This window comes from Phaenicophaeus curvirostris, chromosome 3 (genome assembly GCF_032191515.1).
Source record: "Phaenicophaeus curvirostris isolate KB17595 chromosome 3, BPBGC_Pcur_1.0, whole genome shotgun sequence".
Classification (NCBI taxonomy): domain Eukaryota; kingdom Metazoa; phylum Chordata; class Aves; order Cuculiformes; family Cuculidae; genus Phaenicophaeus; species Phaenicophaeus curvirostris.
The window spans coordinates 69,807,868-69,833,889 of NC_091394.1; the positions used below are offsets into that span (position 1 = coordinate 69,807,868).

The 26,022-nt window shown below is 37.3% G+C and overlaps 1 long non-coding RNA gene across 1 annotated transcript; it reads left to right on the top strand.

Moving 5' to 3' along the window:
* Nucleotides 1–207: 207 nt before the first annotated feature.
* On the top strand, nt 208–19,421 carry LOC138719227 (uncharacterized). Its single transcript, XR_011337193.1, has 3 exons — nt 208–337; nt 1,130–1,249; nt 18,500–19,421. It is a non-coding gene; the product is annotated as an uncharacterized lncRNA (long non-coding RNA).
* Nucleotides 19,422–26,022: the final 6,601 nt, after the last annotated feature.

The window sequence follows — 26,022 nt, forward strand, 5'->3', positions numbered from 1 at the left end:
CTCATCTTCCCATATTTTGTGAAGACTTTTACGAGAGACAAACCAGCTTAAGTAAGCTTTGTTTATGGTGTGCTTTTTTTCCTGTTTCTTTGTTTAAGGAACATTTGGCTGAAATCTAACTTTTGCTCTTTTACAGCTGTTTCTGCTCTTTCAGTAGCAACAAATCTTTCATTTTGTGACAAGCTATTTCTAGGACAAGCTGGTATGATATGACAGCAAATTACACCTTAAGAGAGGAGGAAAGAGAAGGAGCAGATGATATCTCATAACCCCACAAACAAATCCTGTTGTCATGAAAAGTATGCCTATTAATAGCTACAAAGATGAAGGAAAACAGGTACGATTTACAATTTCAAAAGGATAGTTGCTAAGCTGGAGATTTTCTTAAGGACTTTGAGCTGCTTTTTGATAGTGATAAGCCACTATCTGTTCTGAAAAATGCCTGGCAATAGGCACTGAAGTAAAGATACAGTGTAGGCAGACAGGGAACGCTCTTGAAGCTTAATCACATGAAAATTGGAGATAAATAGATTACAACTGATTTCAATGCACATGACGAATATGGCGTAAAGCCTTCACATATCTTCAATATTAATTCCACATTAATCTTTTGGTGGGAATCATTCTTAAGAAAGAAGACTCCAGAATGGGGAAGATAGACAAAAGAGGTCTCAACTTCTCTGCTATGAAATCAGTAGAACCATTTACCAAGTTGGGAGTTTTGTTACATGCACTTCTTTACCCTAGAAGATGTTAAAAAGTATTCCCAAATATTACTTGCCTAGTAGGGTCCAGAAGAGATTGTGGGATCTTTGGGGAAAGTGGGATCCAGCTGCCCGCCCTGTGCTGATCTGAAACTCCCAAGTTCACTTGCTTAGTGGAGAATGGAGTGATCGTGGTCTCTGCAGGCACCACATCTTCCATAGTTATGAGTTGTGTGACCCTATCCAGACATCCATGCAAGGACAGAAGTCAAAGTAACATGTTATTGTAGCTGCAAGGCATCAGTTTCCTGTGTTTTATTATTAAGATACATAGAAGATAGTTGTTATTTAAAGTATGTGTGGCAGGTGTACACAGCACCACATTAACCTTCCTTCATGATATTATTTCTGCCGCGAATTCACAGGAATACAGACCTTAAGCCAGAAAAGACCATGATGATAAATGATCTGTTATACAATTTTGAAAAAAATCCTTCACTTCTTTATGCCCTCTCTGGTCAGCTGTGACATGATGATAACTAGGGGTAGGTTCAACCTGATATTTTTCAAGGAAACATTTTTCATATCCCCAGATACCCCAGATATGGTGGGATTGATTTTTTTTTTTTTTTTTTAAGTTGCTGTGCATGTTAAATAATTAGTGGAAAGTAAATACTTACTCATAATACTAAGAGGTTAGTCTTTGGTGGCAAATCCAGTTTCAGATGGGAGCCACTTTTTTCAGAGGGAGAGCAGGGTCTTTGCCCAGGAGCTTGCAGACCTTGTAGGTAGGGCTTTAAACTACATGTGAAGGGGGAGGGGGATAACATTAGACTAGCCTGTAACAAGCAGTGGGAGGACAGGTGTCCGGGGTCAGGTGTCAGAGAGGATACTTCTCTAAAACACCTTATGGGTTATAAAGGGTCCACTAGAAAGTTGATGCAACCAGCAGCCCAGCTGAAGTAAACCGACTGATGTGATCTATCTAGACTTCTGTAAGGCCTTTGACACAGTCCCCCACAACATCCTTTTCTCTAAATTAGAGAGATATGGATTTGACGGGTGGACGGTATGGTGGATAAGAAACTGGGCAGATGATTGTATTCAGAGAGTAGTGATCAATGCCTCAAAGTCCAGATGGAGATCGGTGATGAGTAGTGTCCCTCAGGGGTCTTTACTGGGACAGGTGCTGTTTAATATCTTGATCAATGACATTGACAGTGAGATTGAGTGCACCATCAGCAAGTCTGCAGATGACACCAAGCTGAGTGGTGCAGTTGCCACACTGGAAGGACAAGATGTCATCCAGAGGGAACTGGACAGGCTGGAGAAGGGAGCCTGTGAGAACCTCATGAGGTTCAACAAGGCCAAGTGCAAGGTCCTACACCTAAGTCGGGGCAATTTCCATTTTCAATACATAATGGGGTATGAAGTGATTGAGAGCTGCCCTGCAGAGAAGTACTTGGGGGTGCTGGTCGATGAGAAGCTCAACATGAGCCAGCAATGTGCGCTCACAGCCCAGAAGGTCAACCGTATCCTGGGCTGCATCAAAAGAAGCATGGCCAGCAGGTTGAGGGAGATGATTCTGCCCCTCTATTCCTCTCTTGTGAGACCTCATCTGCAGCACTGTGTCTAGTTCTGGAATCCTCAACATAAGAAGGATATGGAGGTGTTGGAATGAGTCCAGAAGAGGGCTACAAAGATGGTCCGAGGGCTGGGGCACCTCTCCGATGACAGGCTGAGAGAGTTGGGCTAGTTCAGCCTGGAGAAGAGAAGGCTCCAAGGAGGTCTTATAGCGACCTTCCAGTACCTGAAAGGAGCCTACAGGAAACCTGGAGAGGTTTCATAAATGCTTGTGGTGATAGGATGATGGGGAACAGGTATAAACTGGAGAGGGGCAGATGTATGCTTGATATAAGAAAGAATTTCTTCACTATGAGAGTGGTGAGATGCTGGAACAGGTTGCCAAGGGAAGCTGTGGCTGCCCCATCCCTGGAGGTGTTCAAGGCTGAATTGGATGGGGCCTTGGGTAACCTGATCTACTGGGATGTCCTTGCCCATTGCAGAGGGGTTGGAACTGACTGATCTTCCAACCCTAACTATTCTATGATTCTATGAAAATTTGAATAAAGTGACTTTGACCAGGGCAATATTGTGATAGAGGCCAGTAAACTGTGAAGATAGCCTAGACCTGGATACATACTTTTTGTACAACCTTGGCCATAATACTTTAGTATCATTTTTCCCTCTCTTACTTCAGTTTATAAAATGAGTACTAGTATTGTTTCTTCCTTGCATCAGGATCAAAACCACTTTAGGTAGTAGTAGAGCATATGGGCTATATCCTTAGCTAAGGAAAATAAGGGATGTGCCAATGCCAATTTTTGCCAAACGAACATCTATTTCCTGCAGTCGAAAATATTTATCTATAGAACAAATGTTTTCTCTGTCACTTGTAAATGTATTAATGGATTTTTCTACACTAGCTCTGTCTTACTCTTAACCATGATACATAAACATTACTTCTAAATCCATTTTAACATGTTTTTAAAAATATTTTTATTACTTCAAGAAATTCAGTTTTCTGAATTCAGGAATAGGCTTATTGTAATAAATAATAAAAAAGGGTGAATTTAGGCCAACTGGTCATCATTCAGTGGTCAAAGGGAAAGATTCTTATTTATGCAATAGCATTTCTAACAGGCTTATCAGTAACTTGTTTTAATATTACATGACTAGAACTACAGCAGTTGTGTGATCACAAGTAAAAGAATTGTATTTATTCTGTCTTTTATACAGAAATAACTGCAATAAAAGATTATGTACATACTCTTTCATAGCAAGAATAGCCAATAAATTACCAACTGCAGGAGTCTGTCAGCTGGGTACAGAATGCAGCATTCATTTTTGTCAACAGTCTGTCAACTTCTTTTCTGACAGAGAGAACTGAACAGTATTTTTCTCAAAAAACTTTATTCCTTTGAATGAAATACTGGGCAAAATGTTATGGGGAAGCTTTGTTGGTAGAGAATGAAGAGAACCCCATAAAATGGACTACTCAAAGGCATTATTTTCAACCAGAAGCTACTCTAGGAGAAGATTTCTATTGATAGCTAAAATGGTACTCTGGTTATTACAATAGCCATTTTCTTCAGTATATAAAAAGATAGTTTAAAAGACATCTTTTAAAATACTCGTCTTTGACAAAGAAATGAGTGTCTAGTGTTAAACAGACATGCATTTTCCTCCATGTTGTAGACAGAAATGGTAAATATATGCAATTATCTTTGTATTGCAAGCGCAGGTTCAGCATATGTGAGGAACTACATAGTAGAAAAACGATACAGCACTTACATTGGTACAGGAATGACAGGAATGTTAAGGAGACTGATAGGATCCAGTCCTCAGCTGATGTAACCTGACAGAGCTCCATTGAAATAAATGGAGCTATTATGATTCACACCAGCAGAGGAGCTGGTCAATAAGTGCATGGTTTTGAGACTTGAGCTCTTCTAAGATTGGGCAATTGTTGAATACTCTGGATATTTTATTTTTTTCTTCAGGAATACATATATATTTATATTGCCTGTGGCACAATTGGCATCTTATAATATGAAAAAAAACCCAGAAAAAAGTCTTAAATCTTTCTAATCTGTCAGTCCTTGAGTCCTTTTTCAGGAAAAACTCTCAGCACTCAGATTGCAGGGAGTTTTCAGCCTTAGTGCGAACCCACTCTGTGGAAATGAGCAATTTGATGTGTCTGCAAATCTGCTGAAGCTAGTCATTCCTTCTAGTGGTCTGGACTGGATTCACAGTTTCACTTTCATGATCTAGAAGTGAAATAGTGTACTGAAATCTATTTAATACTCTATCGCATGCTGACATGGTAGGTGTGCTTCTAGCAACCTTCTCCACATGAACAGCACTGATTCTTCAAGCTGTCTTAACTGTATGTATTTTTTAAGTATTCTTGTGCCTCGGTTGGATGTATTTGAATTTCTTTTGATCTTTCCTCTTCTCTTTTCAAAAAAATTCTGCTAAAATGTACCTGGGGTGAAAAGTTTTCACACAGAACTTTATCAATGACAGCTATCGATGACGGGATATAATGGTTCTATAAGACTATGTTGTCTCAGTCGACCATATTTCAATGATTATTTACCCATGTAAGGCTGTATGGGGACATGTTTAGAAGAAAAGGTCTACATGTGTTCCTTACATGCTGCATGCTTTTAAAATTCACAGAGTTGCAAAGAATCAAAGTTGTTGAAAACCTGAGTAACTCAGATTTTGAACTCATCATCATGGGTAATGAACAGTTCCGGTTAGGCTTTTGTGCCTCTGGATGTCACTGTTGTTTTGCAATAATATAAACATTGTTATATGACAAAGCAACAAATGAAAATGGTGTAATCTCCACCATCTTATTTGTTAAAAAGTGCAAGGGTGAATACATTGGAAGTCTGAGACATACCATTATTTCAGTGTAAGAGATGAACAGCTGAATAAAGCTTACTTAATTTTATTATTAGGTAAAAAGGAAAAAAAAACCCCACCCTTGTACAGTGCTTTCTAGATGAATATCAGCTTCTCTGGTATCCCAAAACACATTTCTTTGGAAGGGCTTAAAATTGAACAGGAGCCTTTATCTCCCTAATGTGGCCACATCAGATTGTGTCAAGGATAAATACTGATTTATTTGAGTCATAGGCAATGGTGAAATGTGTGAAGAGGAGGTGTTAAGTGTCAAGGACCATTGCTGCTCATAGCTCCTCAGCAGTGGTATTGGCTTTTCCCATGTAAATCTCTTATGCATTTGTTACAAAATTGGGAGCAAAAAGAAGGAAGGGAAAAATCACACCTTTCTTCTTTTATAGTCTCTTGGGCAATCAACAGTTCTACCTTCTGGAAATATGTTTATAAAATTGATGGAAATTTAGTGATTAGGTTGGGTATTTTCAGAATCATAATTGCTGCAGTTGCCTCAATTATTTACAATAAAATGAGGTATCTGTCTGCATTGTGTGCAGAAAGTCTACCTTGGAACAAGGAAGATTTGTCAGAAACTTGCAGGGCTAGTGGGGTGTTAAGGAGAAATAAATAAGAGAGTGTACAGTTCTCTAAATGTCTCTGGTCTTCAGTTATTGTTGACAACTCGGTGGATTAGAATGGATGTCTTTGGTGGAAGTATCAAGTGCTAAATAAAGGTGGAAACAAGCCATTTCCTTGAAAAAAACAGAACATATGTTCTTTTTCAGAATCTTGAATTTCCTTTGACTTAATCTGAATAGGAAATTTTGCCTGAGGGAGGTCTAGGACTTGGTGATCAGGAAACACAGTGGAATCCTGTGTTTTTGAAGTTAGTAGCCACTGACTTCAGTTTAGACAGGAATTCTTTGCAAATGGGTCTCATAGGATCCCACTCGCATTCAGTGCCTCGCTGACTTCCATGAGCAATGAATTAAGGAAGTTAAGATACTTTAGAAGTAGATTAATGTGTTCTACTTTTTGCTATTAGTCCTCAGCTAGTGCAGAGCCAGTGTATGAAAACATTCATATACTGTTGCTCTTAGACTGTATATTCTTTTTCCCAGAAGCAGGATGCTAATGTCACATTGCGCTGTGTGGGTGGGCTTTCATTTTCTCTATTTGAAGCCTGCAGACAAATATCTTACAAATTTCTTTTATGGTTTCAAACTGCTACCATTACAAGCCTGATTAATAAGGCTTTATGAGCTAATTAATATGCCTTTATCTTTGTGAGCTTTTATCTTTATGTGCCTGATTGCTACAGTAATTCTATAACATTACAGGAAGCTATTTATTTTTTAATTAGAAGTATCATCATGACCTTTTACCACATGGATAAGTCAAGGCTCTGGCCTGCCAGGTACATAGAAGGTAGTTCAGACAGGCTGATAAAAAAGTGTGATGATCTCTGTTCCTTGTTGTGTATGCAGCAGTTTCTTCTTTGAAACATAATTGGCGATGGAATTGTGAAACACTGGAAAGATGAATGAAATGGGCAATTTCTAAAGTAGGAGAATGTGCTTACTGGGAAGCAAGTGTCTGTGTGCCTGTGCCAGTGATGGTGCCTGTGGCTGGACATCCTGGTCACCTAGTGACATTTCCAGCCCTTCCAGTTACTCTGCCCAAGGTCCTTTGCAGGGTGTGTTTTGGGAGTTTATATCACTGGGCTGGTGCAGATCTCCGTCTGTGTTCTGTAGTTGCTCTACACCTTGTATCTGCACTGACTCACTGGCCAAAACACTGAAAACACCAAATGCAAAGGAACAAGAGACAGATATTTATATTACTGCAGTATATGAGGCTTCAGTAGAATGTAGGTTAAGCTCGGCTCTTGATGAATAAACCTAAAATGGGAACCTCTTTCTCTTCCAAAAACTTAAAGCCTCAACAGTTAGAAAAAAAGAAGACTTAGAGTTCTGTTTTGTCATGACTGTGACTTCAGCATTTGTTTGCATTCAAATGTGTTCAAAGAAACTAACAGGGGGAATTATTTAGAAGTATTTGTTTTCTGATATTGAAACTGTCTGGATTCCTTTGAAATGACTGGACCTCATCAATAATAAGATGCCACCGCAAATGTTTAGATTTTAAGAAAATGTGTTATTTTGTTGACACAAGGATGTCTAGTAAAGAAACAGTGCAGTCATTTTGGAAGGCTATTGGAGAAATAGGGAAAATGGAACAAAAATCTCTTAAGTTTCAGTCCAAACTCTTAATTTCTGGCAAAGATATGTTCCATTTAAACATTTTTCTTCCCCTCTCAGTTCAATAGTTCAGCCTTGCATGGCTGATGTAATTCATGACATTTTGCTTCATCCATACAAATTTGAAAGACTCTGCTTCTTTCCAGGCTGCAGTTCAGAGAGTGATTATTTGGAAAATATTTAGCTTACATTGGTAACTTATATGATTTAAGACACAAAAAGAGTATTAATTTGGAATAATAAATATTACAATTATACTACTCATCTAAGTAAAACATATCTGCTAGAGTTTCAAAGTTATAGATAAATGTCTTAAACAAATCAGATTTTTTTTCACAAGCAGTTTTCATTTGAGTTTTCAAAAGAGCATAGAGTTTGATTTCTTTTAGAATTAGAACTGATCAGAACTCCTTCCAGTCATGTTAAAATAACAAGTTCTGGACTATTACACAAAGGGATTAAAACTATAGATTGTCTAGGGGAAAACATTCACAAAAGGATGGAAATGAATTTATGTGGTATTTGTGTGACTATCATACATGCTTTCAAAGGATTTCTGTTGTAATTCAAGATTAGTTGAGTGTAAGTTAATGGACTCTTAAAGTATTACCCAAAGCTCATTATGATAAACTATAGGAGCTGCTTTTTAAAATGTTTTTTTATAATATCAACTACAAGGTCCCTGAAGACATGGTATTTCTAGGCTTAGTATTTCTTCATCAAATATTAAAATAGGTCAAGCAATTTTGTTTCAGTTCCTTTTCTGCTTGTTCTACTGTTGTAGCGTGCATACTAAGTACAATGTATTATATAGGTTCACTAACTGTTGAGTTCCTTACTTTGTTTCATTATGTTGTTTATTTTGTAATTTATAGTGCTAGTGTAAGAACTACAATTACGTGCTGAGGAAACCTGATATTTACTAATTCCTAAGGTTAAGGACATCTTCCATAGCAATGCAAGAATAAATTAATTGATCAGAATTCAATCTTGCAGATGCAGGTAAGCTATAAGAAGATTGGCATAAGAACAGATGACTCAACAAGTTCGTAGTTCCATGATTAAACTACTAATAGCTTATAATAGGAATAACAGAATAACTCTGTGGATCAAACTGTGTGTTCCCTTGGAAATATTTGCAATTTTCAGTTAGAGTTTGGCTCAGTTAAGGGCTTCCAAATTTTGTTCTTTGGAACTAATAGTCAAAGACAACCCCCAAAATGCAAATCCTTCTGCCTTACTTTCCAGCTGAACAGTTTTCCACACCTCTTATTTTGTTTCTGAGCAGGAACAGGTATGTAGCATGTTTGAAGCTTCATCCCATCAATCTGGCATTAAGTTCTGTACAAAGTTTCACAAACACTACTCAGAAATTGGACAGAACAGGGCCATGTAAACATGGTAAACTATCAATTATAAAGTCACTTTGGGTGATTTATAATGGAGCATGACCCTTCAGAGCTTCTTTATTTAAAAACTGAAAGTAGAAAGTGGAGCACAGAAATGACAAGTTTAATTGTGATATTTAGAATAAAATTAAAATTTTTGATGTTGGGAAAACAAAGATACATGTGTGATTTACATAATAGCTGGCATGTAAAGCAGATTCTTAGAGCATAAATTGAAGTGAAAGACATGGAAATGCCTGACTATAAGATTATAACTAATCAATAACATTGTTTAATGAATTTTCATAACTTGTGTTATGTAGTAGCAAAACACTACTGTCACTGACTTCATTAAAAGCAAGACCTGGCATCTGAAGTGTTGCTGGGCAGTACATAAGGTTAAAGAAGCATTTGGCATGCTTAGTTTTGATTTTAAGCAGTTTAGTATTCAGCAACTCAGGAGGCTGACTTTTTTGGCTTGAAAAATGTTGTGAGGCTTGTATAGAGCTATGTCCTTAATCCAGGAGCAGGATACATGAAAGAGTATGTCAAATGTAGTTTGGAGTCTGCAGATTAAAATTATCCCTGAGTCTTTGATTTGATTTTGATGCCAGAGACAATCTTTTCTCTGATATCCATGCCAAGAACTGTCAAGTCCTAGTCAAGTATCATGTGCTTTAGTGTGGCTCTTTCGACAATACTAATGTATCATTATCTTGGTTTACATTTCTTCTGTGTGAGCAATTCTGTTTCTTGCAATTTAAAATGTCATTATGGTTTCAAAGATGCCTTATTGCTAATGATTGATATATTTCAAGATGAGCTGCTAGCTGTTCTGATCTGGGATTCTTAGGGTATCATGTTGAACAAACCTAGGCTTATAGTTTCTTGTAGCTTGCTAATTATTATCCTTTTGTCATTCAGACTAGTCTCAGATTTATTTCCACTACAAGCACTGCAAAACCCAAGAAAAAATGGCTTATTTTTTGAGTGGTGGCTGTGAGCAGCAGAATAAAACACTCATTCCTTAGATCCAGTGGGTCTCTTCCAACCTGGTTATTCTATGATTCTATGACTTGATCCAACATCCCTGCAAGTTACTGCTCTGCGTCATTTGACTTGCAGAATTTTTGATCCTGGTGTAAGCATTCAGACTCAAGGAACTAACAATTTCTAGAACTCTCTATCTTTTTACTACCTCTTTGTCATGTTTTGGTTGCAAACTGGGGCCATGATTACATATCAAGAGCTTTTGTGAAAGGATTATAGTTTCTCATATATGTGAAGTATTCTTCAAATTTCTGGTGGCTCTGAAATAATTAATGATTGTAAGATAGAAAAGTAATTAACCTAATGCTAATAACTGCAACTTCATTTTAAAATCAAATTTTAAATATTAGAAATTTGCAAAACTACTTATGCAAATGAAATTGCCCCATCTCACTGGCTATAATAATCCTGCTCACTTATGGTACTGCTAAAACATACTTATCAAGTTTAAATAAGTGTGCGTAATTCTTCAAAGGCTTTGTGTAATTGCTCCTGGATTTGCCATCAGCTGTACTTGTCTTTGTGATTGTATCTGTACTTGGTACGTTTTCATGTTGTAATTGTATAGTAATTGTTTGTGATTGCATCTATGAGTTTTTTATGCAGTAATTTTGAATGGCAATTGTCTGATTGTACCTTTGCTGGAAATTTTAGTAGTACTTTTTCCCAGAATGTGCTTGCTAACAAGCAATTCTCAGACCAATATATACTGGACTGAAAATTATTTAAGTAAAACGAAAGGGCATCCATACAAAGATAACACGTTGCAAATTATAAAAGTGAGTACTTCAGTTTTTTATTTAATGGTCAGCATAATCTGCACATAAAAAGTGCTTCAATATGAGGTTTACATTATAATTAAGCTCAAAGAAAGGCTGCTGTGAATATGATAGCATTTTATATCACATTTATTCTCTATTAATTAGTTCTGTATCACCATGTCATATTTTGGTGTGTTGATAGCCTCATAACTGATATATGCAAGGCTGAGCCTTCTTGCCAAGATTTGCTGTAGGCAGGTGGACTACAAGAGGGAAGATTTTCAAGCCTTTTTGGAGGATTTTTTACTTTTTCTTCTTAGACAGGTTTTACATCTGCATATTATGTAGCCTCACCACTTAATGAAAAAGTAGATTATCTGCATGGCAAAGTAATGATAACAAAAGAGTTAGGACTCCACATCAAACTGATAAGACTGGCCTAAATCACATCTTCCTATCATTCTCAGCTCCTTCTGACACCAGCAGTTTCCCTATATTTGCAAGGACAGACCTCAGTTTTCTCTGTAACAAAGAAAAATTTTGTTGCAAACTCTGCTTTTGTTAGCAGAAATGGTACAGTGTAAGCATAGACTTTAGGTATTTCTGATGAGGATTTGATACTTCTCCTGTAAAATGAGGGTGATCAGTTTGTGCGTAAAGGACTGAAAACTTGTGATCCACAGAGTTTGTCTCTAAACTGTCAGATTCATCCTGAAAAGCCTTCCTGCTGCTCCTCTCTTGGGAATGCCTTTTATGTTTGGATATATTGCTTAGAGAAAATATATTGCATGGATTTTTGTATCAACACACTGCAGTTAAACCAAAGAATCTGAGCAAAGTTCTGACCGTTCTGTAAAGGGAGCAGAGACACAAGGGGACTGTAAGAAATCAGGGGTTTTGTCATGAGCTGTGGAGACCCTTGGCTTGTTCTGGGCGAGCTGGGGAGACAGGGAGAAGTGATGTAAGTGGGTCAGTGGGTGCCCTTGCTATTGTATGTTTAACTCCTTCCACTCCCTGCGCAGCTTCAGCAGGAATGGTCTGTGCAGGAATGAACCCAGTGCTGCCATAGACATAAATACTCCTGCATCCTCCAGCCTTGTCAAGGCAAGAGGCCTGTTTTCAATGTCAGTTTTCCAGTCCAGATAATTGCTCATATTGCCTGGACATAATATCTGCACAGGCTACGGTAAAGAGAGTTTTCATTCTGGGGCTGATGAAAGAAAAGACTGTAAGCAATACTGAGAAAGTGGATTTTTAATGGATTTTTATGTTCTGAACTCAAACTAGAAATTTATCCCCATAAAAAAATGATCCTTGTTGAATCAAAAAGAACATTTTGGAAGCATGAAAAATACTTCAAAAATCGAACAATGGTCCTACAATTGTTTTAGATCAAACTCAGGTGCTTTGCTTGAAAAGCAGAAGAATATTCAAGGATGCTTTCCTTAAAGTGCAAGACCACTTAGTCCCCAGATGTAGAAAATCAGGCAGGGGAGGGAAGAGACCGGTGTGGCTGAGTCAAGACCTTCTGGTTAAACTGAAAAAGAAGAGGGCACTGCAGAGACAGGTAACCTGGGACTTGTATAGAGATGCTGCCCAGTTGTGTAGGGATGAGGTCAGGAAGGCCAAGGCACAGCTGGAGATAAACTTGGCAAGGGAAGTAAAGACTAACAAGAAGGGCTTCTGCAGGTGCATCATTCAAAAGACGAAGGTCAAAGAGAACATACCCCCACTGATGGCTGGGAATGGTGATCTTGTATCAACAGACGAGGAGAAGGCTGAGGTACTTAACAAGTTTTTTTGCCTCAGTCTTCACCGATAACCGCTCCTGGGTCACAGGACAGCAAGATGGTGATCAGGGAGGTAAACTCCCTCCCACCACAGAGGAGGATCAGGTTAGAGACTATCTGAGGAATTTGAACATATATAAGTCTATAGGATGTGACGAGATGCATCCCAGAGTCCTGAGCGAATTGGCAGATGTGGTTGCCAAGACACTCTCCATGATATTTGAAAAGTCATGACAATCAGGAGAAGTCCCTGGTGACTGGAAGAAGGGTATCATTGTCCCCATTTTTAAAAAGGGTAGAAAAGACGACCCTGAGGACTACTGACCTGTCAGCCTCACCTCTGTGCCTGGGAAGATCATGGAACAGATCACCCTAGAAGCTATGCTAAAGCACATGCAGGACATGGAGGTCATTAATGGCAGCCAGCGTGGCTTCACCAGGGGCAAATCCTGTATGACCACCTTTATAGCTTTCTATGATGGGGTAACCGCAGCAGTGGACATGGGAAAACTGACAGGTGCGATCTATCTAGGCTTCTGTAAAGCCTTTGACACAGTCCCCCACAACATCCTTCTCTCTAAATTAGAGAGACATTGATTTGATGGATAGACTGTTGGGTAAGGAATTGGTTGGATGGTCATATTCAGAGGGTAGTTATCAATGCCTCAAAGTCCAGATGGAGATCGGTGATGAGTAGTGTCCCTCAGGGGTCTTTACTGGGACAGGTGCTGTTTAATGTCTTCATCAATGACATTGACAGTGAGATTGAGTGCACCATCAGCAAGTCTGCAGATGACACCAAACTGAGTGGTGCAGTTGCCACACTGGAAGGACAGGATGTCATCCAGAGGGAACTGGACAGGCTGGAGAAGGGGGCCTGTGAGAACCTCATGAGGTTCAACAAGGCCAAGTGCAAGGTCCTACACCTAAGTCGGGGCAATCCCCTTTTTCAATACACAATGGGGGATGATGTGATTGAAAGCAGCCCTGCAGAGATGGACTTGGGGGTGCTGGCCAATGAGAAGCTCGACATGAGCTGGCAATGTGCAGGACTGCATCAAAAGAAGCGTGGCCAGTAGGTCGAGGGAAGTGATTTTGCCCTTCTATTCCTCTCTTGTGAGACCTCATCTGCAGTACTGTGTCCAGTTCTGGAATCCTCAACATAAGAAGGATATGGAGCTGATGGAACAGTTCCAGAGGAGGGCTACAAGGACGATCCAACGGCTGAAGCACCTTCCCTATGAGGACAGGCTGAGAGCATTGGGATTGTTCAGCCTGGAGAAGAGAAGGCTCAGAGGAGATCTTATAGCAACCTTCCAGTACCTGAAAGGAGCCTACAAGAAAGCTGGAGAAGGACTATTCATAAAGGCTTGTGGTGATAGGATGATGGGGAATGAGTATAAACTGGAGAGGGGCAGATTTAGACTAGACATTATGAAGAATTTTTTCACCATGAGAGTGGTGAGACACGGGAACAGGTTGCCAAGGGAAGTTGTGGATGTCCCATTCCTGGAGGTGTTCAAGGCTGAGTTGGATGGGGCCTTGGGTAACCTGATCTGGTGGGATGTCCCTGACCATGGCATGGGGGTCGGAACTAGATGATCTTTAAGGTCCCTTCCAATCGTAACTATTCTATGACTTTATGAAATTACTTTCTCATATTTAGTTTTTTTATTTTCAGATTTTAAACACCTTTCAATGAACATTTTTCTTTAGGTTTAAGTAAATTATGTAATAAATCCAGTTCCAAATGAAGAATTGAATATTGTCAGTGCCATAAAATACTGCTAAGCATATTTCTGAAATGAACTGTTTTCTTTCAGAGATGATGGAATAATGATATTTGGATGCTTTTGATCTCTGTCACACTTCTTATATTCCTGAACACTGCCTAATCTTGTTCAACAGTTAAATATCTTCCTGAAACTCTATTTTGTGAAGCATTGACTGTGAACTGGAAAAAAAAAAAATTACCCGGATCTCTCCGAGATCTTTTCATTCACTGGATATCTGTAGTTTATTGTATTCAACCAACACCATCATTTTTCTTGTAAGGTATTAAGATCATGGAGAGCACAGTGATAACAGCCATAAATCATGGAGACAGTTCCCAAATGAAGAGTGCTTAACTTAATCATCCAGTACTGACCAGAGTAAATGTCACTAGCTGATAGGAGAAAAGGTGCATCTTATTTCCTCAGTCATTAACATGTATGAGAGAAATGAAGTTTTCTCATGGTGAAATTGCTGGACCATTTTCTTGAATTTTGGATAACTTTTCATTGTTATGCATTTGTAAAATAAATTGTGGCTAAACTGTCCTTTAGCTGTTGAAGTTCACAGATCAGAAAATCTCACTACAATAACCCAGATTGCACCTCCACATAACAAACTATTCTCTGCTCTATGACTTCGGCATGTCTTTCTCAATCTTTATTTAATGACTTCAAGTGACAAGGAATCTACCATAACCCTTGGTAAATTATGGTAATTACCTTGAGGTTATTTACCATCAGCTAAAAATGAGCACCTTGTTTTTTCTTGAATTTGCCCAGCCTCGGTCTCCATTTGGTCATGTTACTCCTTCATATGTTAGATCAAAGGTTCCTGTGTAGTTTTTCCCATTTTTTTCCTATTTGTGCCATAAACAGTTTTATTCAATACTATTTATTTAAAAGTAGAAATTCTACAATAACCAGAACCTGTAGTTGCTACCTGCAGCTCTTGCGATATTAGCCTGTCAAAACAGTATATTCTAAATTTTGTTCTTGATATAATTTTACTGCTAATTCATAATAAAAATTTCTTGTCTCCCTGCATCATTCCGTATGTATAGCAGTCACTGTATAATTTATATTGAGTAGAGTATTGCAAATTTTAATTGAGTTGTTTCCCTTCTCTCATCTGAATAAACATTGTTAGAAACATCCTGCAAAGTAAAAGGAATTTTTCCTGTTAGGTGTTCCTTCAAATTAGCAATGCATTTTTCAAAAGTGGACACTCAGGAAAAAGTTGATATTCAGCCATGACATTAAAAGACATAACAGCTGTTTTATTAAATCGACTGTAAATGTTGCTTCTTAATCCTTTTCTTATACAATGCAGAGATGGCTAAATGAACACTCAGATCTGCAACCTGGGAAGCTCTTCTGTGTCCCACTGGTCCTAAAAGAAGTCTGTGTAGGGTTTAAGGTTGACATCACTAAGCATCATCTGGCCTGTGACTTTTCAGAAAAAGCTAATTCCTAGCCTTCTCTGACAAAACTCTTCTTTGTACTACACATTTATATTATTAGTCTTTCCCTGTACACAGCTTTAGTTCCAAATATTTCAGACATAAGTCTCAGGTGGTGAAAATGTGAAACTTCATATTGGTTTGTGACAAAAGGTTTGTTATTTCTTTGAAGAAATAGCTCCATATTGGATTGTGACAAGAAGTTTGTTATTTCTTCGAAGAAATAGCTTTTTTTATTGGGTCAGCAACAGGGGTTTTACCAAAGTGACTATTGGTGTGAACAAGTAATATGTGTGTACTTACTAATGTCAGCAGACAGAGGTACTCATAAATGCTTTATACCTATGTATCGATCCATTTGTAATTTCCTCTTTGTAAAACGAAGCAAATAGGCATAGAAATAATAGACACTTGATGAAACTAAAGTTAATTTTGAAAAATAATTTTGTTTGCTTGTCTCTGCTTGTGTACATTTTCTGCTATACTATTAAAACTTAGCACACCAACATTTTGATGTGTTAGAAGGCTGTGCTGCCATTCAGCAAGATCAGGACAGGCTAGAGAGTTGGGTGGAGAGAAACCTAACTAAGTTCAATAGAGGCAAGTGCAAGCTTCTGCACCTTGTGAGGAATAACCCCATGCACTAGTGCAGGGTGCAGGTGAAGGTTTCAGCTACTGGAAAGCAGCTTTATGGAGAAGGATCTGGGAGTCCTGGTGGATAACAAGGTAACCATGAGCCAGCAATGGGCCCTCATGTCTTAGAAGACAAATGGTGTCCTGGGGTGCACTAAGAACAGTGTGGCCAGCAGGTAGAGGTGGCTTTAGCAGGGAGGTTGGACTGGATGATCTCCAGAGATCCCTTCCACCTCTTACCATTCTGTGATTGTGTGATTCTGTAATTTTGCTGAATTACATTTCATCTGTAAGTCACAGATGTTTACAGATGCTTACTACTTTATTTTTGATGGAAGTATTTTTAACAGAAGGAAACTGGCAACTTTCATATTTACAGGGAACATTCTTCTTTAAATACCTGATTCTCTTTTTATATTTAAGCATTGCCTTCCACTTCTACTAAATCTTATGAACACAATGACATAGGAAAAACTCAGGCTGGGTCTGAAGGCTTAAGTACTTAATATTGGAAACAATTAGTTTGATTAGTTTCAATTGTATTCCGTTAAGTAGGCATCACCCAGTTAAGAAATTCAAGTTGATGAAATAGGATTCAGATAATCACTAAAACCTTGTTTGAAACCGTTTTGTGGTATAGTAGCACTGTGTAGTAAATACCTTTAATGTTTTATAACTTTTCACTTAAATTTATTGTGCCAAAAAATCCCTGTTTGAGAAAGACAACTAACTGTATTATGACTCAGTAGCATCGGAGGTTTTTACATTCTTTCTGCTTGTTCCTCTATGCAGTTTCTCATGGGCACTCTAACCAATGATGTAATTTCTTACAGGGTAATCAGGTTCCATTGACTTTTTTCTTCAAGGCAGAAACACAGCTTAAAAGCAGAGGCGGGGCCAGCTGTAGTGGGTGAGCGGGTGTTTTCCTCGGTACCATCCAGCAGCTGGGACATCAGTGTGAGGTGGACATCAGCCACCCCTCTGTTCTTGTAAAATGTTCCCAGGAGAGCCTTGCTATAAGCCTGTTCCATTTAGGGGATTTTGGTAGTAAGCATTCTGAATTATTTTTGTTGCTAGAGCATCTCAAGGCTCTCAATACAGTCCTGGACCCATTAGGAATTTTCAAGACTGTGTATAAACATGCTCTGGCTGCAAAGAATAACAAATTCTAGGCTCATTCCATAAATTCTGCACATGAAATGAAATTTCACCAAGCACTCGTATCTGTGAGAAAGAAAAAAATAACTAGTTTATTGGTGAGCAGCACTAATTTTAGAATTACCTTTTTTTGTTTCTATATTTAGGAACAGATTTTCCTCATTTGCATGACTGGTAGAAATAGAAAAAGAAGTAGGTTTTGAAAAACCTCTCCAAAACCAACACTCCAAAATAAGTTTCTGGTTTATTAATTTATTTTTTTTTCCTCAAGAATATATTTTATTTACTTTTTAGTTTAATAACTTTGAGAAATTATGGATTGCCTTTTCTGTTTCATCATTCATCAGGTCAGTGGTGGAGAATTCACAAATTAATTTTTTGATAGATTATAATATTTAAAAGTTTGATTTTTGGTGTTGTTCTTACATGTCTTGATTTCAGAAATGTGAATTTGAATAAGCCTGCTACTCAGCACATTTTTTGAAATGGTTGATGCCATTTCATTCACATAATATTGTGAAAAATTCTTTTCCCCTTAGAGATTACTAATTCAGTTCTGGCACTGCTTGTATTTCTTGCAATAATGATTGGCTATTCATTTTTTACAGCTACTGTTTTTCTGTTCCTCTGCTTTTTTCCTCAAAACTGTCTAACTGTGGATGACAAAGGTAAAGGCAGGCAAGTATCAAAACATGTCACCATCCCAAGTTAAATCTACTTATTCAGTGGCCAGAATTCAGCAATAAACCTGTGAAAAGGAATTTCACTGCAGGCCATGTATGTTAGCAAATGCTGTGCAAGTGAACCATGAACAGGTGAGCAGTCAAGACCAGATGTGCTATTTAAACGGATTAGGTAGGTCAGTTAACTATTATTTGGAGTCATTGCAATTCAGTTAATTGGATCTGTTCTTTTGGCAGTGATCCCAACAAGCTGACATTTAATTGTCCAGAATGCCTGTGGTAGATAAATAATTTCAGACCAAATATAATATAATCTATTCTGTGGTTCCCTTAAGCATAAACCATCCTTACTCTTTTTTGAAGGCATGAATAACATAAAGCACTGGATTTACTGCTTTTCTCCAACTTGTGGAGTACTCCAGAGCTGCCTGGGAGAGAGAACGAAGAGTTAGACAGCGTATAAGGAAAGATGTGCCAGTACTTGGTTGAAATTATAATCCAGGCTCTCCTACAGTAAGTCCTGCCTGAATAGAAAAGTCTCAGAAGACCTAATCAAAGATGTCAGGTTTTCTAGTTCTTCACAGTCTAGAATTTCCTCAAACCACTGGATTCTGTGAAGCTTGGCATCATGATGAATTGGAAAGATACAGACTTCCCACATTTCACAGATGACTAGAGTCCAGTAAAAAGGAAAGAATTAAACATTCATGGCTAAGACACTTGAAAGAGGGAAAGCAATGCACAGTTTAAACTTGTGCTTTCTGAACTGTAAATGTATTTAACACTGGAGAAGTTAAAAAAATCCAACAGCTCAAAACACTTCAAGCCTGGACCCATCTCTGGAGTCTCCTGCAGATGTCTTGAGACCATTAACCAGTGTCTGTGCAGGAATTGTGTCAGTTCCCTGATGCTTATAACTCATGTCATTGGGCTATGGGAGCTATAAGAGGTCAAATGAGATTCAGAATACATACAAGGAGAAAGACATCAGTGGAGCATGGAGGTTCATGTGCTGTTTTGCTGCCTTCTGAGAAAAGAGGATTTTGAGTTTTGGTGTCAATTTTCAAGACTGTATCTCTGTTTTACCTTCTACTATCACTACTGGCAGACCACAAGGCCTTATGAAGAAGCAATCTGCATCTGTCCTCTCTGAGTGAAATGGACTAATCACTTGCTACACCTACATGCTAACAGTTGGAGTTACTTAGCTTGTTGTCTGCCAAAATATCCTATGTTACAGGCTTTGAAGCTTGTATGGCCAAGGAAGAATATATATCAGTGTTTCCATTCATGTAAGTCACCTCTAATCACCTGACTGCTATGCAAAAGATACATGAAGCTTTAAAAAAAGTAGTAGTTTTACTTCTTTTCATATCACTAAACCCACAAAAAATATATATATATTGCTTGAATAAGCAGTGTTGGTATTTTCCATGTGACCTGTTTTTGAAGCTTTTAGCCTTCATTTACCTAACTGAAGGAGTCCTGAAAATGAACTGACACATCACACACAACATTTCTGTCAGAGAAATAGCTCACATCCACTGGTTTGAAGGCCTGAGGCTCCACAGAAACTGGTACCATGCGAAGTAAAATTCATGACATCCACAAAAGGACTTCTCAAGCTTTGTTATGTACAGATGCCCAAGCCACCTGCTGTGTACCGTATTCATAGATCTCGCTGTGCTCCGTGGAAAGTGGGCAGTTTCTAACCTGGGGGGAGCAGCTTCTGCTTTAAACTTCACAGCTGGCTGTGCTAAGAAGCACATGTTCAAAGCAAAAGTAAACACCTGCTTGAAGAGTGTAAATGTGGCTGGTAATAGAAGAAAAGGAAAGAAAAATGTAGGTTAAGAGCTGCTCAATGTGGTATTTGTTTGTTGACTGCTGATAGACTTTGTACAGACAGAACTTCATCAATAACCCTACCCAGGAAACTGTGTCCTAAATATCAGCGTTTGCTTGCAATTGTTTGTACACATTTACTGAGAATAACAAAGAATTTGGCCACTTTAATTGGCAACAGCGAGTTATATATCATAGAATCATATATGCTCACTGACACTTGATTATTTTGTACTAATTGGTTTAGTAAGTACCAATTATATCCTTAAATGGTTTTCTGAATTTTAATGTATCAACTAAATTTCTCATTTTCCTGTGTATTTTGTAGTTAAAAAATGAAGCAGTAAGATTTCTCTTTCATACCTATTAGTCATCATTACATTGCCTAGCAAAATGGTATTTCAGATATAATGATATTTGCAAACATATTTAGACTGAACTTCTCAACATTCATGCTGACTGTTAACCCATTATATTACTCTAGGTAGAATCATGTGGAGAAAAAGCATGAAGGAGATAAAACATTAGAGGAATTTATGAAGAGAACATGCTTTATAAACTTGTCTATATATAACATTGGCTGAGTAATTAACAGAAGTATAGGGGCTTTATAATGACCTTAGCTATTGATAGAGACTGATCTAACTCTGGAAACATTTAGCTATGCATTACATTAATCGTTCCACAGAACAGAAGTGATCCCATTGATATTACTTTAGAAGTTTGGTCGACTTCATGTGCTGGAGATTTTTCTGCTGAAGAGTAATACTTTGTTGAAACTAAAAGTCTTGCAGGAGTATGTCAAATCTGATGAAAATATAGATTTTTTTTCTTCAAGAAATGTAAAAACAAGTAGTTTGGCTTTGAAGTGACATTTGGAAATGAAATGACAATATTAATTTAGTCTTGCATGGAGCTTTGCTTCATTTTAGATAAAAATAAGGCAAAATCAAAGCAAAGTTTTGTGTCAAAATGTTGATATGAAATGACAATGATCAAGTTTAGATTCGCATGCCCATCTTCCATTTAAGATCAAGTGCTAAATACTTAATGTCTCCCCTGACTGTTTTGGAAAACATTATACATGTTTTAACACCCACAAACAGCTGAAAGGAACAGCATTTTACTCCTGCAAGTATTAAAAACATATATATCTGGGAACAATAAATACCTGTTCTGCATATGATGAGGCAGACGAGGCTAGCTGTAAGTGAACTTGTTTGCACTCCCACAGGAGTATAGCTGCAGCAGAATTGAACACTATGTGAATTAATTTATCCTGCTTTCAGGCTCCTTGGCAGCTTTTGGCACTCACGCTCATGTATTTATGGCTGGCCTGAGGATGTACACGCTGTGTGACAGTGTGCAGCACAGGCATATATCCTTATTCAGTGTTTAAGCATGGGAGTAGTTGTTACTCAGAGATGTCAGCTGGTTATCTCTTAGAGAAGCTACCATGGGGATTGCATGCTGTGGAATTTACATTACTGTCTTAAAATGTTACACGATTTCTTTAGATTAAAGGACACTGTCAAGTTAAATCAACATCACATTTCAAATTTTATGTCTTCCCTCTATTCTTAATGTGCTTTGAATTGAAAAATTTGAATTCGTTTTCCATTTGAATTACTCTCTCTGCTACCACACTTAGCTTTTATGCTAAGCTCTGGTCCTTTGCTTGTAAAAATGTGATTTCTCTTTGCTTCTAAATGACTCTGTTTTAAATTTCTGAATAAACAGCTAACATAAAAACATATGCTAGATGTTTGACAGGAAGAATATAATTTCACTTCAAATCTGCACTTCAGAAAGTCCCATTGCATTGTCTTTTTTCAAAGAAAATCTGACATGCCAACTCATTGTAACCATAAAGTTTTGCTCTCTATTGTTATTATTAATTTTTTGTATGGTGAGAGCACTTGAGCTACCAATTGATGTGAGGACATTGATACACTTCTTTCTAGCCCATGCAGAATGCATGAAGTGAATTATGTACTAAATACGAGATAGATATTAAAGGGAGTGATTATTCAGACAGACTATGTATGCTCCTAAATTGTACCAAATTGTGAAGAGAGGAAAAAGTAACCTTCCTTTTGCATGTGCACGCTTTCCCAACATGATACGATAGAGCAAATTTATATTTTGAGGTTCTTTACCTGAGCTGGCTACCTCATAGTGTATGTATATAAAAAACACAGTGCCGTGCTGTTTGGGAGTTTAATGTGCAGTAATATCTCGTTGCACCACATAACCTGGTTCTAGAGGTGATACAGTCACATTAACATTGCACCATGGCCAGATTGATTACCTGTGCTAGTGCAAAGCTCTCAGAATCAGCTTGGATGAATCTACATGGAGCTGCATTGCACAGTAGACCTAATTTAAGTTGCTGCTGTAGTTAGTAAAGAATTTAAGAAAATATAAATGGGGGAAGTTCCATGCTGTGTTTGCAGAAGAATGGAGACTTTAAACTGACATTTAAATGACAATTAAGTACAAATACCCTCTCACTTTCCCTTTTAAAGAAACTGGTATTTCTTGGGTCTGTAATAACTTAAAAATCATTGCTTGCCATTGTTTTTCTTACACTACTTAGAAGTCATATCCTGATTTTTCTCTGGCTTTGGTCTTTGAAGCTGCTAAAGCAAGCACCAGTGGAAGGAGAATCTCTTTTCCATTGTTTCGTAAAAGAAGATGTAATTGAAAATTACTGGAACTGAAGGGTAGAAAAATCGATATCCTGAAAGAGAAAAAAAAATACAGCTAAATCTAAAATTAAAATGTACTGAAGCTGATTTGTTACAGTACGTAGCAAGCTTGAGCTAAATGGACTGTTGCCAAAACTAGGTATTACTTTCGTTAGGACAAGAACAATCTCTTTTGAATCCTATGATCAAGCTGGCAAAAGCATTACTCGTCATAATGTTAAAAATAATAACAAGTTTAGTGCAAGACAGTAGTGCAGCAAGTGGTGATGCCTACTGACATATTTTTGTCAGAGAGATGGTCGGTTTGGTAAACTGGGCGTTGAATAAGTACTTGAAAAAGCTAAGATCTGGGAAGAATCCTGCTATTCATGATGTTTGTAATGTTGAGGGTGTTACCCCTCGACTGCTCTTCCTACCTGTTTTTATGACTTAGTTTTATAGGTAGTAAATTAATTGGAACGGTGCCTATCTCTTATTTTCCAGCAAGCTAAGTGAGACCCTGGTTTGTCCTGTGTCTCTGACAATCCACATTTCAAAATTCCAGCCTAATTTACCCCTCCACAAACCTGTTTGTTCCTTTCCAGCTCTTTGGGATCCTGCCTGTTCCTCCCAACCGTTCTCCCCTGTTTCAAAAGCTGCAAGAATCTCGGAGCCAGCAATATCAGGACCATGTTTCTCATCTCCTAGGAAGCTATCATATTGCACTAGTCTGACTTGCATCATTGTCAATGTACTTTGGTGTTTCATGATGACTCTTTTGAATTACTATTTGTTTCTAGAGCTGAAGAAATCGGTGAAAGGAAAGTCTGTAAAGAGAACACTCAGGCCTGGCCAGGCTGCTTTGAGTTTTCCCAAAGTGAATATTTTATTCCTCAACTGTAAAGCTGAACAGATTTTTGACAGCCCTGAAACAAAGGCAACCAATTTCCAAGGAAGTTTGTAATTAAGTGATGCTTAACGAAGTGTGGGGCTTTCAAATATTTTTAAATTCAGTAAGTTTCTAATATTTCTGTTGCATCGTACTGTTACAGAAACACTAAACAGTTGTGCTATATTCTGTAGTATTTTTCCGTGAAATGAAAAGTAAATTTCTCTTCGTGACTAAACCATATCTGAAAAAATAGGCTTTGTAAGAAATTCTTGGTTTCCTATTGGCAAAAAAAAAAAATCATTCTAATAATAAACTTGTATCAAAAGACTTGCCAGCTAAGCTTTTGTTTTCAAATTAATGTCAATTAAAAATTCTTAAAAAAAAATTAGCTCTGTCTTTGAAAAATAGTTTTTAAAAGAACTTGGGGATTTAATTAATTTTAATGAGTCCTGTCACATCCGTACCATATCCTATATCTCCCTCAACATCCCGTTTAAGCAGAATATAAACTAAAGTTTTTCTTCTTCATTTATTTGGGAAAAATGGTCATTTTCTGCTGGGATTAATGGTAGATTAATGGTGAGAGTCAGAGAAAGGGAAATAGAAATTACTTACATGAGATGTCTTTATAAGTGCTGGTACAAGAGGCCTTATCCTAAAGGATTTATCTTAATGGGGTGTCATGTGCAGTAATGAATAAAACACATACTTAATGTAGATAAAAGCATTGAAATAAAAGAGAGGGTAGATTAGATCAAGCTTGTATATTTTTTTTTTCTGACAGTTTCTAAGTTTGCAAAGTAATTGAGGAAAACAACATTGGATCCTAAGGATTTAGGCTAGCTATAGTTAAATGCTTGCAAATGTACATTTTCAGCTTCAGTAGCTTTAAAAGGATTAATTTATATTTCATTGATGTATATTCCAATGCATACGTCATTAAAAACTGAAAATATAAATGAGAGAAAATGATAGTCCAAGTTACTTAAACAATACAAACTAAATTATTTTGAGAAAGGACCAAAAATCTGCTTTATTTATTTAAAAAAATCTGAAATAACCGAGTTAAGTGATTTTATCTTCCCCAATATAATGTAGCCAAATATTTCTCAGTGAAGCTGAGAGGCAAAAAAAGCTTTAGCTCAAATTGTTGCTCACTGCAGAGACACCTTGAATTCCAGATGTGGTTTGAAAACCACAGCTTGTGGTCCAGGAGCTGATTAAGGACCAGAATCCCTGACGGAGTTTCCGATGAACATTTCGAACATGGAGTGAAATATTCAGTCTCTGTAGAATTACAATATATAGGCATCAGAAAAGAAAAATGCCTATAAGTGGTATGTTTCCTTTTGAGACCAATAATGTTTTTCTGAGCTGGCAGTTACAAGGATTTTTCTAAATCGAGTTCTGAGCTTTACCATTGATAGGGTGCAAACTGTTCCTCTTGGAAAAATATTCCATTGCCCAAAAGATCTTTCTGGAAAATTTAACTGATGCATTGACATCCACAAAAATCTCCCTCTTTCTCTCTTAGGTGCACTCTCTTATACTTATGTTTACCTTTACATTCATATTCAAATTTTAAGATAATAGTGAAAAAAGAAAAGAGCTAAAAACCATGCAGAATTTAAAAGATTTTAAAAGCCAAAACTTGCATATGAGTAAAGGCAAAATTAATTCAGATAGCATTTGATTCATAGATGTGGACACCATTTTACATTGGAAGGATAACTTAATATCTTTAGTTACAGCATATTTATTTGTTGATTGGTTGGTTGGTTGGTTGGCTTGTTCCTTCATCTATTTGGAGAAGCAAAGTTCTGACTTTGGTATAGGGTCAAAATTATACATTGAAATTGAATCAGTGATCAACTTTAATTGTCACATGTCTAAACACTTATCGTAATTGTGACCAATTTTGAAATTCTGATCTGCTCTGAAGTCTCTTTTTAATATTCTACTAGTCAATTCCTTGCTGCTACTCTTGAAATTAAATGTGTCAAAGAATTACTTCTAACAAAGTAAGTACATTGTATATTTAAAACATGCAATTTTACTCCTCTGTTTATATGAAAAAAATATGAGTTCTAGCTTGAGTAATTACATTTGGCTAACCTTTATTTCCCTTGGACTTTACTGGGTTCAGTATTCTTACCCAATTGCTTTAATTTAACGTATGAGATAACACTATAAAAACTACCCAAACATTCATCTACAGAAACAGCATGTTTTTTAAATACAATATATGATATTTAGGTTTTGAGTTTTATAACATTGCACCCATGTTCACTTTGGCTTGTATATTAAGGTATAAAATCAAAGTATATGCTATCTGTAAACTCCCTCCTATTTTTATTCTGGTATGTCATTAAGGTTTTAAGAGATATTCAGGACTCAGATATTTTTTACCATGTGCCATCCTTACTGATTTTATTCTTTGATGCTTTCCACTTTTCCAGTTG